The sequence below is a fragment of the Scylla paramamosain genome, chromosome 20 (assembly GCF_035594125.1).
Source record: "Scylla paramamosain isolate STU-SP2022 chromosome 20, ASM3559412v1, whole genome shotgun sequence".
Lineage (NCBI taxonomy): Eukaryota > Metazoa > Arthropoda > Malacostraca > Decapoda > Portunidae > Scylla > Scylla paramamosain.
In genome coordinates this window covers 22,776,495-22,788,994 of record NC_087170.1, presented here as the reverse complement: position 1 = coordinate 22,788,994, position 12,500 = coordinate 22,776,495, and the positions used below count along the sequence as shown (strand labels likewise).

Sequence of the window (12,500 nt, the reverse complement as noted above, 5' to 3'; positions counted from 1 at the left end):
TTATTATCGTATCCATGGCTCGTTTAAACTCCGCAGTGGTATTAAAATTTATGCTGCATACATGTACATTTTATTAAACGTGTCTCCGTCCTGCCAGCGTGTCGTGGAGGGCGACTAACAGTACCTGGGGTGGACACGGGGCGGGAGGCAGCATGGAGGCGGGGCGGGGCGGGGCGCTGAACCTCTCCCATGTGAAGGTTTTGCTCGCCTCCTCAATAAGTAATTCCTTGCTGGGTGTCACCTTGTGTGTATGTGTGTGTGTGTGTGTGTGTGTGTGTGAGAGGGAGAGAAGGCTTGTGTGGAGGGTTGGTTAGTTATGACGGCATTTGTTGCGAAAATAATGGTGGTGATGGTTGTAGTAGTAGTAGTAGTAGTAGTGATAATGGAAAAAAATATTGATAACAACAATAATAATGAAAATAATGATAATAGTAATAACAAAGGAAGAAAAAGCAATAATGATAATAACAGTAATAACAGAGGAAGAAGAAGCAAGAAGAAAAAAAAACGAATGAAAAGTAAGAAGACGAACAAAAAAAGAGAACAAGAACATGAAGAAGACACGAAGAATAAGAACATTAACACAGACGTAGCACCACAAGTACCCACCAGTATGAAGAAAACCAGTCCTTTATCCATTTGTGTCTCAGTAAATGACCAGAATTCAGAAACTTTGCTCTCTCATCACGATTATTTTCAAAGGGCACAGAGATGATTAGCCAGATTCTCAAGACTATTTCTCCTGCTAATAACGAAGAAAACTTGTTAATCTGTCACTAGAACCGTAAGAACACCTTAAAAACCGGTGTAATTTCAACTAGAGCCTTTGGAAAGCTGTGGAGTTGTGGCGCAAATGTTTCCGAATGTGTTCCTAACTGTCAGGCCGCTCATCTGCAATCACTTGAGTTCTGAGGTCAGGATTCGTCACCACCAAAATGACAATAGCTGGAATCAAAGCACACAGGTTCCCGCTATACAAGTTGCTTATATAACACAGGATGCAGGAAGGAGTGCACGCCCTCAGCACTGCGGTAAAAAGTTGCACGATAACGATGAAAGGAATTTAAACCAGTATGAGATAAAAGTTTAGAAAAATAAATTATCCTTCAAGTACTAAATTCATAATGAATTATATATATTTAGATTTCAAAACGTCAACACTTTCTTTTTAATTTCCTGAGAGAGAGAGAGAGAGAGAGAGAGAGAGAGAGAGAGAGAGAGAGAGAGAGAGAGAGAGAGAGAGAGAGAGAGAGAGAGAGAGAGAGAGAGAGAGAGTAGTAGTAGTAGTAAGCTATTTAATAATCACAGTTTACAGTCTTGTACGTATTAGCTTTACCGTCTCTCCCTTGTTTGTCTGTCCGTCTGTATGTCAGTCAGTACCGTTTTCCTCCTGTATTCTCCCTCCCTTTCTTCCTTCCTTTACTATTTTCCCTTCCTTTCAATGCTGCACTCACCCCTTCTCACTTTCCCTCCTCCCTCCGTGGCGCCATTCCTCTCCCCTCCTCCTGCCGTGGACTTTGCGACTGGGGAAATATTTAGCTGAAAACACTGAGATATTACTCCTTTGTTCCCGCGTCTCCAGCAGGCAGTGAAGGCTCTCCCTCCCTCACTCGTGCACACGCCGACACGTACATGGATATACACACACACACACACATAAGCACACAAGCGGGTAAACGCATATGAGAAGACAAAAGGTAATGATTAATTAGAAAGGAAAAAAAAATGAAGTTTGGATGCACTTAAGCGCGCTTGAGCACACACACATACACACACACACACACACACACACACACACACACACACACACACACACACACACACACACACACACACACACACACACACACACACACACACACACACACATACACTGTACTCGTGTTAGCATGCCAGGATTGATAGATGTACATTCACTGTAGGATGTACAGAAATGGGTACACACACACACACACACACACACACACACACACACACACACACACACACACACACACACACACACACACACACACACACACACACACACACAGACAGACAGACAGACACACATGCGTGTCCAGGTAAGCAAAGAGGCACTTTTCACTTTTTCCTTTCTTTACCTCAACAAAGCAACGAATATTTTCTTATGTTTGTGTTTTTGTCAAGGCTTCCTCCGTAATGCACTATATTAAAGACAATTATACAAGTAAAAACACGAGAATTTACACGTACACGCACGCAATATTGTGGAAGCATTTATTTTTGGGCGTGTGCAAGTAAGTCTTCCCGGCTCCACCCCCCGCCCCACCCCCACACACACGCTGCAGGTGGGAGAGGACAGCTGTGTCAACACCTGGTGCACCTGCCTCCTCCTCCTCCTCCTCCTCCTCCTCGGCTGGTTGTTCAACTTCCTTCACACTGTCTTTAGGAAACCGGCTGCCTCGACTTTCATTTATTTGCATTTTTCACACATTTGACCACGTTTAACGAGAGAGATAAGATATGCGAGGACATGTTCATTCTTCCGCTGGTGTCCCCGTCTTGTTTTTACGATCGTATTGGCTGACGTGGAAGATAAGTGTTGTAATTATCGTATGTTTTATTTTATAGTTGCCTTGTGTCTTGTCTGGGATCCGCCAAGCAGCAGCGTTACTTCTCTATTCTGTTCTAGGCCTGAGTGGCTTGGAACTTGAAACCCAGTGACTCTGAATGGGCAGAGTTCCTTCCCTTTACGTCTCTCTCTCTCTCTCTCTCTCTCTCTCTCTCTCTCTCTCTCTCTCTCTCTCTCTCTCTCTCTCTCTCTCTCTCTCTCTCTCTCTCTCTCTCTCTCTCTCTCTCTCTCTCTCTCTCTCTCTCACTTTTCCACGGCACGTCCATACACCATCTCCCTCCTCTTATTCCTCACCTCTCACCTACACCCACTTCCTTTCTCACACCCACACCTGGCGGGCCTAGTGTCACCTGAACCCACACACAGCACCTGCTCAGGTGATCTCGACGTCTTGGGAGGGAGAAATATACGAGTATACAGACCTTACCCCCACGTTTCTCTCTCTCTCTCTCTCTCTCTCTCTCTCTCTCTCTCTCTCTCTCTCTCTCTCTCTCTCTCTCTCTCTCTCTCTCTCTCTCTCTCTCTCTCTCTCTCTCTCTCTCTCTCTCTTGGTTCAGTTACGGTGGTTTGTCCTTAACACGAGTCACTTACATGTTTTTTGGTCAGATATCTTAACATTTTAGCGGATATGTGTGGGAGGTGTCAGGGTCAGAGAGAGAGAGAGAGAGAGAGAGAGAGAGAGAGAGAGAGAGAGAGAGAGAGAGAGAGAGAGAGAGAGAGAGAGAGAATATCACACACGCACGGATCCGAACGAAAAGCAAAATAAGAAAAGAAATGATGATAAATTGCAGCTAAACAAAAATAAGCTTCAAGAAAAGTAGCAATGTATTTCACAAGCATGCAAGAGTGAAGTAAATAAAAAAAAAGATAAAGGAAGAAGAGGAAGAAAGGGAAAAGAGTAGAAGAAAGGCGAAGAAGCGGAGGGAGGAGAGAGAAAGGAAGGAAGGCAGGAGGGAAGGAGGAATTAATTGTGTGTAAACAAGAAACTTCCTCTTAATGTTCACTGTGCTTGAAGTTTATGGCTCCTGCATTATTTTGTTTAGTCTTATATATATTCCTCCTCCTCCTTCTCTTCCTCCAACTCTTATCTCCTCATTCTTTTCCTTCCTTCTTCACTTCCTTTTCTTCAAACTTCTGCTGCTTCTCATATTCTCTCTCTCTCTCTCTCTCTCTCTCTCTCTCTCTCTCTCTCTCTCTCTCTCTCTCTCTCTCTCTCTCTCTCTCTCTCTCTCTCTCTCTCTCTCTCTCTCTCTCTCTCTCTCTGTTCTTTACACCTGGCTTCCCTCACCTGGTTGCTTCCAATTAGCGGTCGGAAGAGTTCTTGGTGTTTTGCACATTCTAATAACATAATGCTTGACTCTACAATTAGACAGCCGCCGCCTCCCTCCCGCCTCACCAACACCCATCACCTCCCTGTGTCTCTCTTCTGCCGCCTGCTGGCCCCTGTGCATGCTGGGAGGTGGAGGGGCGGGGTAAAGGTTGCGTCTTGTGCCGTGTCATATCCGTGGATTGAGATATGCTGGGAATGTGATAAGGTAGCTTTTTTTTTTTTAGTGTGTGTGTGTGTGTGTGTGTGTGTGTGTGTGTGTGTGTGTGTGTGTGTGTGTGTTGTAGTCAGTATACTTTTGCTTAAATACTTAGTGTCTTTATTTATTTATATTTATTTATTCATTTATCAAGTATTTGTGTGTGTAGCGTTTAGTCAATCTGTCTCTGTTAGTTTCTGTAAGTTAATCTTTGTGTCTGTCTGTCTGTCTTTATCTCTCTCTCTCTCTCTCTCTCTCTCTCTCTCTCTCTCTCTCTCTCTCTCTCTCTCTCTCTCTCTCTCTCTCTCTCTCTCTCTCTCTCTCTCTCATAACTTACACCATTGACTATTAACAATTCCGTATCATTCAACAGTACAAATACAGGAAAAGGATTCGAACCGCAATCTTCAGTACAAGTTAACCAGAAATATAAGCACATGATATCTCAACAACTTTATCAACAGTCCTTATAACACGTGTTGGGGCGTGGCTGCTTGTTTTTCTTTATTCTTTCTCTTTGTCTCTTATCGTTTGCTTTTATTTCTGTCCGTTAGTTAAGTGCGACAGTTGTGGTGCGGGAGGGAGATTGAAAAAAAAAAGAATGTGACACAGCAATTATCGCCTTCTTTTCTATTTACCTGTCTTGTTTTTATTATTTTCTCTCACCTGTTCCGTGGAAGTTTGTCATTTTGTGTTGAATTAAATGTAATACACAGTGTTCTGATTTATGCATCCGTGAAATTGTTATGTTTGTTGCTTTGTGTGTGTGTGTGTGTGTGTGTGTGTGTGTGTGTGTGTGTGTGTGTGTGTGTGTGTGTGTGTGTGTGTGTGCGTGCGTGTTTCCGTCTGTCTGTCTGCCCGTCTGTCTATTTGTCTGCCCGTCTGTCTGTCTATCTATCTGGAAACGCGTCCTTTTATCCATTTATTTCTTTTTTTCCCCAGTTCCCTCGTAATTACGTTCTCTTGTCGTTTATTTCTTTAAACGAACCTTTCTCTACATAAAAAAGATAAATAAAAAAAATTAACTTAACAAATCGTCTAAATTATAAAGACTTGGAAATGTAACGTCAAATTAGCCTCTTGTCTCAGTGTGTTTGGGGGCTCGCAGACAAACCGGTTCTGGCCGTGGCATGATAAACAAAAATTGGAATGATAATTGACTCCAGTGGACCCGAATCCCAGCGGAAGTGCTTAACATAAGTGTAGGGAGAGAGCACCTTGTTGATATGCAAAGCGGTCCTCCTTATCGCTCACCGCAGCCTTTTCTTTTCTTTTCTTTTCTTTTTTATTACAGTTGACCATTTTTTTTTTCTAACTTACTGCGTCATAATTCAGGAATGGTGTATGGGAGTGATGTCAGTGATTATAATGGTAATATTTAGGATGATAACGATGGTAATAAGGATGATCATAATTATGCAGCAACAATAATAATATCTACTACTACTACTACTACTACTACTGATAATAATAATAATAACAGCAGCAACCAAAAAAATGCTCGTAATAATAATAATAATAACAATATAACTAGCGATAAAACAAAACATAATTACTTTTACACTATTTCATATACGAATCGCGGTGCACACTTTGCTGTTTCTTCTTTTTATTCACTTACGCCCTCCGCCATTATTACAAGTATAGTCGGTGGAGAATAGAGGAGAAAGGGAAGGAGGAGGAGGAAGAGAAGTCAGAGTTGGGAGTGTTAGCAATAGTTAACAATCAGCAAGACCCTAATAGTGTTGCTGGGGGCCCAACACTAGCTAATGGACATGACTGAGTAAATGCTCCGACCTTCTCTCCATTCCCACACCATTCATGCTCCGAGGCAACCATACCTCTCAGAACCACATCCCTCACAGCCACATCCCTGGTTACATCCCCTTCACTTAGCACATCTCTCAGACACATCCTCTGTTATTTACGTGCCACATCATTCACGCTAAGATGTAATTCTGCCCCTCACACACATATTCCCCGCAGCCACATCCCTGATTCTCTCACTACTGCCTCTCTCACAGACCAGTCTCAGTCGCTGTCACGTGTTTTTTGGCCTCACGCGAGCGGCTCTCCTTTGGTCATGTTTATTCACCGGCGGACGTGAAGTTGAGGTTAATTATAAAGGAGAAATGAGATGTAAAGAATGACAGTTAGTTATTGATGAGTGATGGGCTTTCCTTGAAGTAATTTTATTTTTCCTTCAGTTCATGTTGTTATTAGTTTAATTCTTGTGGCAGAGGATTAATCTAAATAAAGTGCTGGAAGAAATATTTTTAGTAAAATATGTAAAATGAAAATGGTAAATAGTGAAGGATAATAATGGTAATGATGACAATAATAATAATGACAATGATGATGATGACAAAATAGAAGGGGAATTATAGTGTGTGTGTATGTGTGTGTGTGTGTGTGTGTGTGTGTGTGTGTGTGTGTAAGCTCGAGCATTATAGATTTGTAACGGCAGTCTGTTTTCCTATTTCGTGGCAAGCTTCCTCGTGGCTATTTGCCTCAACTTGGCCGTGAATCATCGAGGTGCGGGGGCCTGACTGGTTTATGAAGCACAGCGGAGGAAGATACAATTTTATGTATTCCTTGTGATACAGAAGTAATTAAATTAATAACCAAGTGAAGAAGTGCAGGAATAAATCAGTTTTAAAATTAGTTTATTTCACACAGAATGCGCCAAATAACGCCATAAACCAGGCAGATGGACAGTACTACTTACAGAATTAGATAAAATTTGTTAGGTAGTTTCCTGTTTTCCTCTTAGATCACGAGCGTCTTCTATCATTCGGCACAAAAGTTAATACCGCCAGAAATTCCTCCACCTTTAAGATATGGCTCACTTCCTCAATTTCCATCGTGCTTGCCTCTATCCCCGCCATGCTTTCCACGCCGAGCCTCTCCTTCCCCCGCTGCTAAGTTATGTTTCCCTGGCGAGTAATGCTTCCTGCCGCGCTGTCATCGGAACGCGGACGCCGAGACACAGGTCAGGGTTGGGCGTCACTTGCCCGATACGGAGTGCAAATGACAGGAAACCCTCATTATTATTCTTCTACTGTTATTATTGTTCATAGTATTATTGTTATCTGTATGATTTTTAACTATTATATTGGACGTTGTTGGCCTCAGTCACGATCCACGTATGATCTATAATCCTGAATATAAATCCTTACTTTCATCTTATTCTTGAATCTTTTTAGTAGTATACTGGATCGTCCTCGCTTCATCAGACTTTCTGTATTTTGTTTTTACTTCTTTTCTGTCCACTACCCTAAAGAAAGGGTTAACCAGTACCTTCACTTTCATTTATATCACTAGTCAACTGGGATTTTGTGCCTTATTCTGTTTTTCCATCTTCATTTGACGTGAACAGCTTGAAGGGATGAGCATCAAGACGCATCCGGTACTCGATTATACAATCTGATTCAAACTTTCTTACTCAAATTTGTAGTGAATAGCAAATTATCTTTTTTTTTCGAGTTTAATTCCAAGTCCCTGTCCAGCCTCCTTTACATGTAAAAATAGATAAATCTCATATTTATAATGTGAGTAAGTTTATGTGACTGACTGGAAAGAATGCATAACCTGAACATGTATACACCCATGCTGAATAATTGAGTTCCTCCTCCGTCTTACTGGAAACCGTATTCATCACTAGGAGGTGAAGAAAAAAAGGTCAGCGAGACAGCATCCATGTCCCCTGTGCTGACAAACCCGAGCAGCCCCACCACTGCAATCCCTCACCTGCGCTTCCTCCCTAGAGTGGCTGGCTGGGTGGCTGGCTGTGTCGGTTTCCTTGGTGACTGCCTTGCGTGCCTGCAGCGAGTCTTTACATGATGATTATGGTGATTCTTTCCTTTTATTACCGCGCATCCTGCAGTGAAATATACACTGCAACTTTGCGCTTGTCGTGGGAGAGTAATGACGCTGGAGAGCACCTCGTTGGGCGGCGGTCATCGGAGGCGCCAAGGCCGAGACGTGGTGCGCTGCTGCTGAGGGAGAGAATAAATGAGTAAATAAAGAAGCACAGAACGTCTTGCAGCCTCCGGGCGTGGCGTCTCCACAGGAAGCTGGCTGCCTCTCGTGGTGCACGATGAGGTTGCGGGACGGGCGAGGAGATAAATGTGTCCAAAATAATAAAGAAGACCTGGAAGATTGGATATTAAATTAGCAACTTCTTTATGCAGTTTACAGCATTAATTCTACTTAAAATCAGCGACGGCCAAGCAAGCGCGCACACACCTACCCTCCCACCCACCTACCTACCCACCCACCCGCACACACACACACACACACACACACACACACACACACACACGTGGTAATGGGAATTAAAACATCGTGATGGCGCTAGGGTGGGAGCGGTGCGGAGGTTTAGGCTGAGCGGGTGGTGACCAGTGCTAGGGACAGACGGCGACGGCGAGCAGGTAGCAGAAGGAGTAAATTACAGGTGTGTTGCAGGGGGTAGAGGGAGGCGACAGGCGGGCGGCTGGCAGGGGCAGGAAGAGGGGTGGAGGAAGTCATCAGGAGCACAAGGCCACCAAAAAGTAAACACTAAACACGTTATGAACACGACGCCTGGCTGGTAATGGCTGGTCTGTCTCACGCTTCCGATTCCTGTGGCGATATATTGGTGTCTTAACTCACGGGCGGGTCACCTTCCTCCCTCCTGGCCTCTCCCCTGTGTGGGTCCCCGGGGGTCATTAATAAGTCGTAATGCAAGGGTCCTTCAGCGAGACACCTCCATTAGCCGCGATAATTGGACAGGGATCAGCAAAATGCGCAGTTTCCCGCCACGCCTTCGTCTCAATCCCGCGCAGGATAATAAGTGTCTCTTACTCATTATTTACGCTTCACTCGAAATGGTCTAGCAAAAAAAAAAAAAAGTGTTGGGGGGGACAACTTAAATAAACACGACTTATGTCACGGTGGCAATTTTATGTAGCATTAGTGACCTCTTAAATATGACTTCCGCGTAGAGTTATCTTATTACAGACCTGCCATTGTGCTCTTCCTTCCAGGCTGGCGGGACGGGGCACCGGGAGGGAGGAGGGAGAGAGAGAGAGAGACAGACAGACAGACGGGGCACAGCGGACGTGAGATAGAGCGTGGCGAGGACCAGAAAGATTTGAGGCTGACCACGAAGAGACTCATACTCCTGAAATCAACATCCATGAGGTTTTGTCACTTACTGAGTCGTGAGGAGCTCTGAGTCATGGTGCTGAGTTACTGAGTCTTCTGTCGCTGTCTGACGTGAAGGTGTAAAAGTGTCAAGGGGAAGATGGACCTGCCTACCTCGGAGCTGTCTGGCGTCTCAACGTAAGTACTGTCACCTTCCTTTTACGTTTGCATTTATGTCACCCTGATTTGGAAATGTGTGTGTGTGTAAGAGGCCATAATTGTGTACACATATCTGGTTCAGGTGCTCTCTCTCTCTCTCTCTCTCTCTCTCTCTCTCTCTCTCTCTCTCTCTCTCTCTCTCTCTCTCTCTCTCTCTCTCTCTCTCTCTCTCTCTCTCTCTCTCTCTCTCTCTCTCTCTCTCTCTCTCTCTCTCTCTCTCTCTCTCTCTCTCTCTCTCTCTCTATACACACACACACACACACACACACAGACAGACAAGGGGTCACCATAACATTTCACCTGAAGAAATAAATACATCGCCCGAAAACTATTTGTGCCTTGGAGGCCGCGCCATTAATCAGGAGTTGCCACATTACGCACCGGGGGAGCTCGGGCCGGCGGGGAGGACATCTGTCGGTAAACAAGAGAATTATGCATATACGCCAAGGGGGGGCCGGACACCTTATTAGAATTTTATATTTTCGCTATTCTGTGTTGCGTGTGGCGTTTTATTAAGGGTTGGTTAGAGCGTAGCGCCATCAACGGGTCACGGTACAGCTTGGGGCTTGTTGGGGGTCTGGTGGAGGTGTTTTATGGGATGGTGGTGGTGGTAGTGGTGGTGTGACTTCCCCTTTGCACTCTCCTCCCCATCTCTATTTCTCTCTCTCTCTCTCTCTCTCTCTCTCTCTCTCCCTCCTACCAGACAAATTCCTCTCTACCTGTCTCGTCTCCAGCACCTCCCTTCCCACCTTGTGTCTCTGCACCTCTCCTTTCCAGTGAGTCCTTTGTTTTAGTGCTTCCCGAGAGAGAGAGAGAGAGAGAGAGAGAGAGAGAGAGAGAGAGAGAGAGAGAGAGAGAGAGAGAGAGAGAGAGAGAATTGTTATCAGTGAACACAACCAGTTTCTTCTTTTAAATTTTCTTCTCATTTCCCTTTCACGTCACCTTTCTTACACTTCTTTAATGTAATCCTGTGTCTCCTCTTTCTTATTTCTACATATAAATTTTATATTCCTTATTTTCCCTCCCTTCCATTTCTCGCTTTGCTTTCCACCTCTCCCTCCGTCTCCGTCCGTCCCTCCCTCCCACCCTCCCTTCCTTCGTCCCTCCTTCCATTCTTCTCCCTTTCCACCCCCTCCATTACATAAGGTAAAGTGTGTAATTGTCCGACAGAGTTAATGGAGGAAAAAAGGGTCATTATGAACGTAAAACAATTATTATGCAGAAGGAAATGTGGTTGGAAAATTAGGGAGTGGACTTTTTTTCTTGCTAGAGATAGTTTTGTACTTCATACCTCTTGTGGTACAACTGATGCCATTGAAAAAGACTGGGTGCGTTGGGTAAGAAATGGCGCGATGAGGGACGCCAGGATTATTTAGCGTAATTTCTAGATTTTCCTGGTGTTTCTAGACTCGAGTGTATAGAAGGAGGAAGAGAAAGAGGAGTTGGGAAGGAAAGGAGGAGTATGATGGGGAGGGGAGACGAGGTGGTGGTTCGGAGGAGAGGGCGGAAAAACACACTTCCGCCCAATATCGTCATTTTTTTCTTCATTATTAGTGGAGTTGGTATTGTTTTGATATTTACTTCATTATTAGAAAAGTATAACAAGTTGTAATGTGTAATAAAATCTGCTCTAGCTGTGTTTTTCTTTGTCGGTAAAATAACAGTTTCGTCACTATTTTTTTATTTTTTATTTATTTTATTTATTTTTTTTATGTAGGAAGGACACTGGCCAAGGGCAACAAAAATCCAATAAAAAAAATATGCCCACTGAAATGATTCCCAGATTGAATGGCGATTTGAGTCAGTGTATGCTGCGATTGTCCCATCTCTCCATCCCTTCTTTCTCTTCACATTGCCCATCTTTCCATCTCTCCTAGCATCTGGTTTTCTCCTCCTCCTCCTCCTCCTCCTTCCTTTGTGATAAACAGAGGGACGGAGAGTCAGTCACCCGTACATAAAGTAATTCAAGTAATGGCAGTGCCCAAGGTGACGGATGACGTGCCGCCCCAAGCCTTATCAAAGTAAACAAGCGTGTGTGTGTGTGTGTGTGTGTGTGTGTGTGTATTACTTCCCATTCGATAGTAAGTGACAGGTAAATTAACAATAGCGGCTGTTTTAGGATATCATAAATAATGTTAATTTCTCTAAGATAATCCAAAACAGAAAGATAAAGAAGATTGATACCAAAACGGCCACGCCACGCCACACCACGCCAGGCCACACCGCGCCAGGCCAGAAAAGCCCGTCTTGGAAGCCTTGGGGGAAGGGCGTATGGGGTGTAACGTGGAGTAAATGTTTCCAAGGGCGTGTGGGGGTGTGACTCAGGTGAAGGTACTAAACTTGCTGGCTTAGTATGGGAGGGCCTGGTGTGACCGTGTGGCGCCTCCTGCCCGTAAGTGGCTAGCAGTGATTATATTGTGTTCTCTTCTCGTCTTTTCTCTCTGTGTGCGAATCCTTGTGTGTCTTATTTATTTATTTTTTTTCTTTGTCTTGTGTTGTTTTATTTTGGTTTTGTCGATTTCTGTAATGTTATTGTTACTGTGTGTGTGTGTGTGTGTGTGTTTTGTGTCGTTGTTGTTGTTGCTGTTTGTCATTATTGTTATCGTCGTCGTCATTACCTCCTCCTCCTCCTCCTCCTCCTCCTCCTCCTCCTCCTCCTCCTCCTCCTAATAGTAAGGAGCACATTTGATTTCTTTTAAAAACTCAATCTCATGAAAACTAAATTGCACTGACTGTAATTTTATCTCTTACTCAATAATCCTTTTACAAGTTTTAGCTTCTGATTGAATTCGTTTCGTTATAAACATCAGTTATTTATTTATTTATTTATTTATTTATTTTACATTTGCTGCAATAGACGAATGTACCAGTGATGAAGTAACTTAACTACCTAACTAACTAAATAGCTAGCTAACTAAATAACAACAGGAACCCGCTTCCCACCACACTCACACACACACAAAAAAAAAAAAAAAATCTGAATAATCATAGTAAAAAAAAGATCATAATAAAAGTAATGATAATATTGATAATCG

At 43.7% G+C, this 12,500-nt stretch overlaps 1 protein-coding gene across 2 annotated transcripts in view; it reads left to right on the top strand.

Annotated features, from left to right (window-relative positions):
- Positions 1 to 12,500, top strand: part of LOC135110655 (zinc finger protein basonuclin-2-like) — a 399,181-nt gene that overhangs the window by 28,539 nt on the left and 358,142 nt on the right. For both annotated transcript variants that reach the window (XM_064023218.1, XM_064023217.1), the window contains exon 2: positions 9,147 to 9,444. The gene's annotated coding sequence lies outside the window, so the exon portion shown is untranslated. The remainder of the gene's footprint in view (positions 1 to 9,146; positions 9,445 to 12,500) is intronic.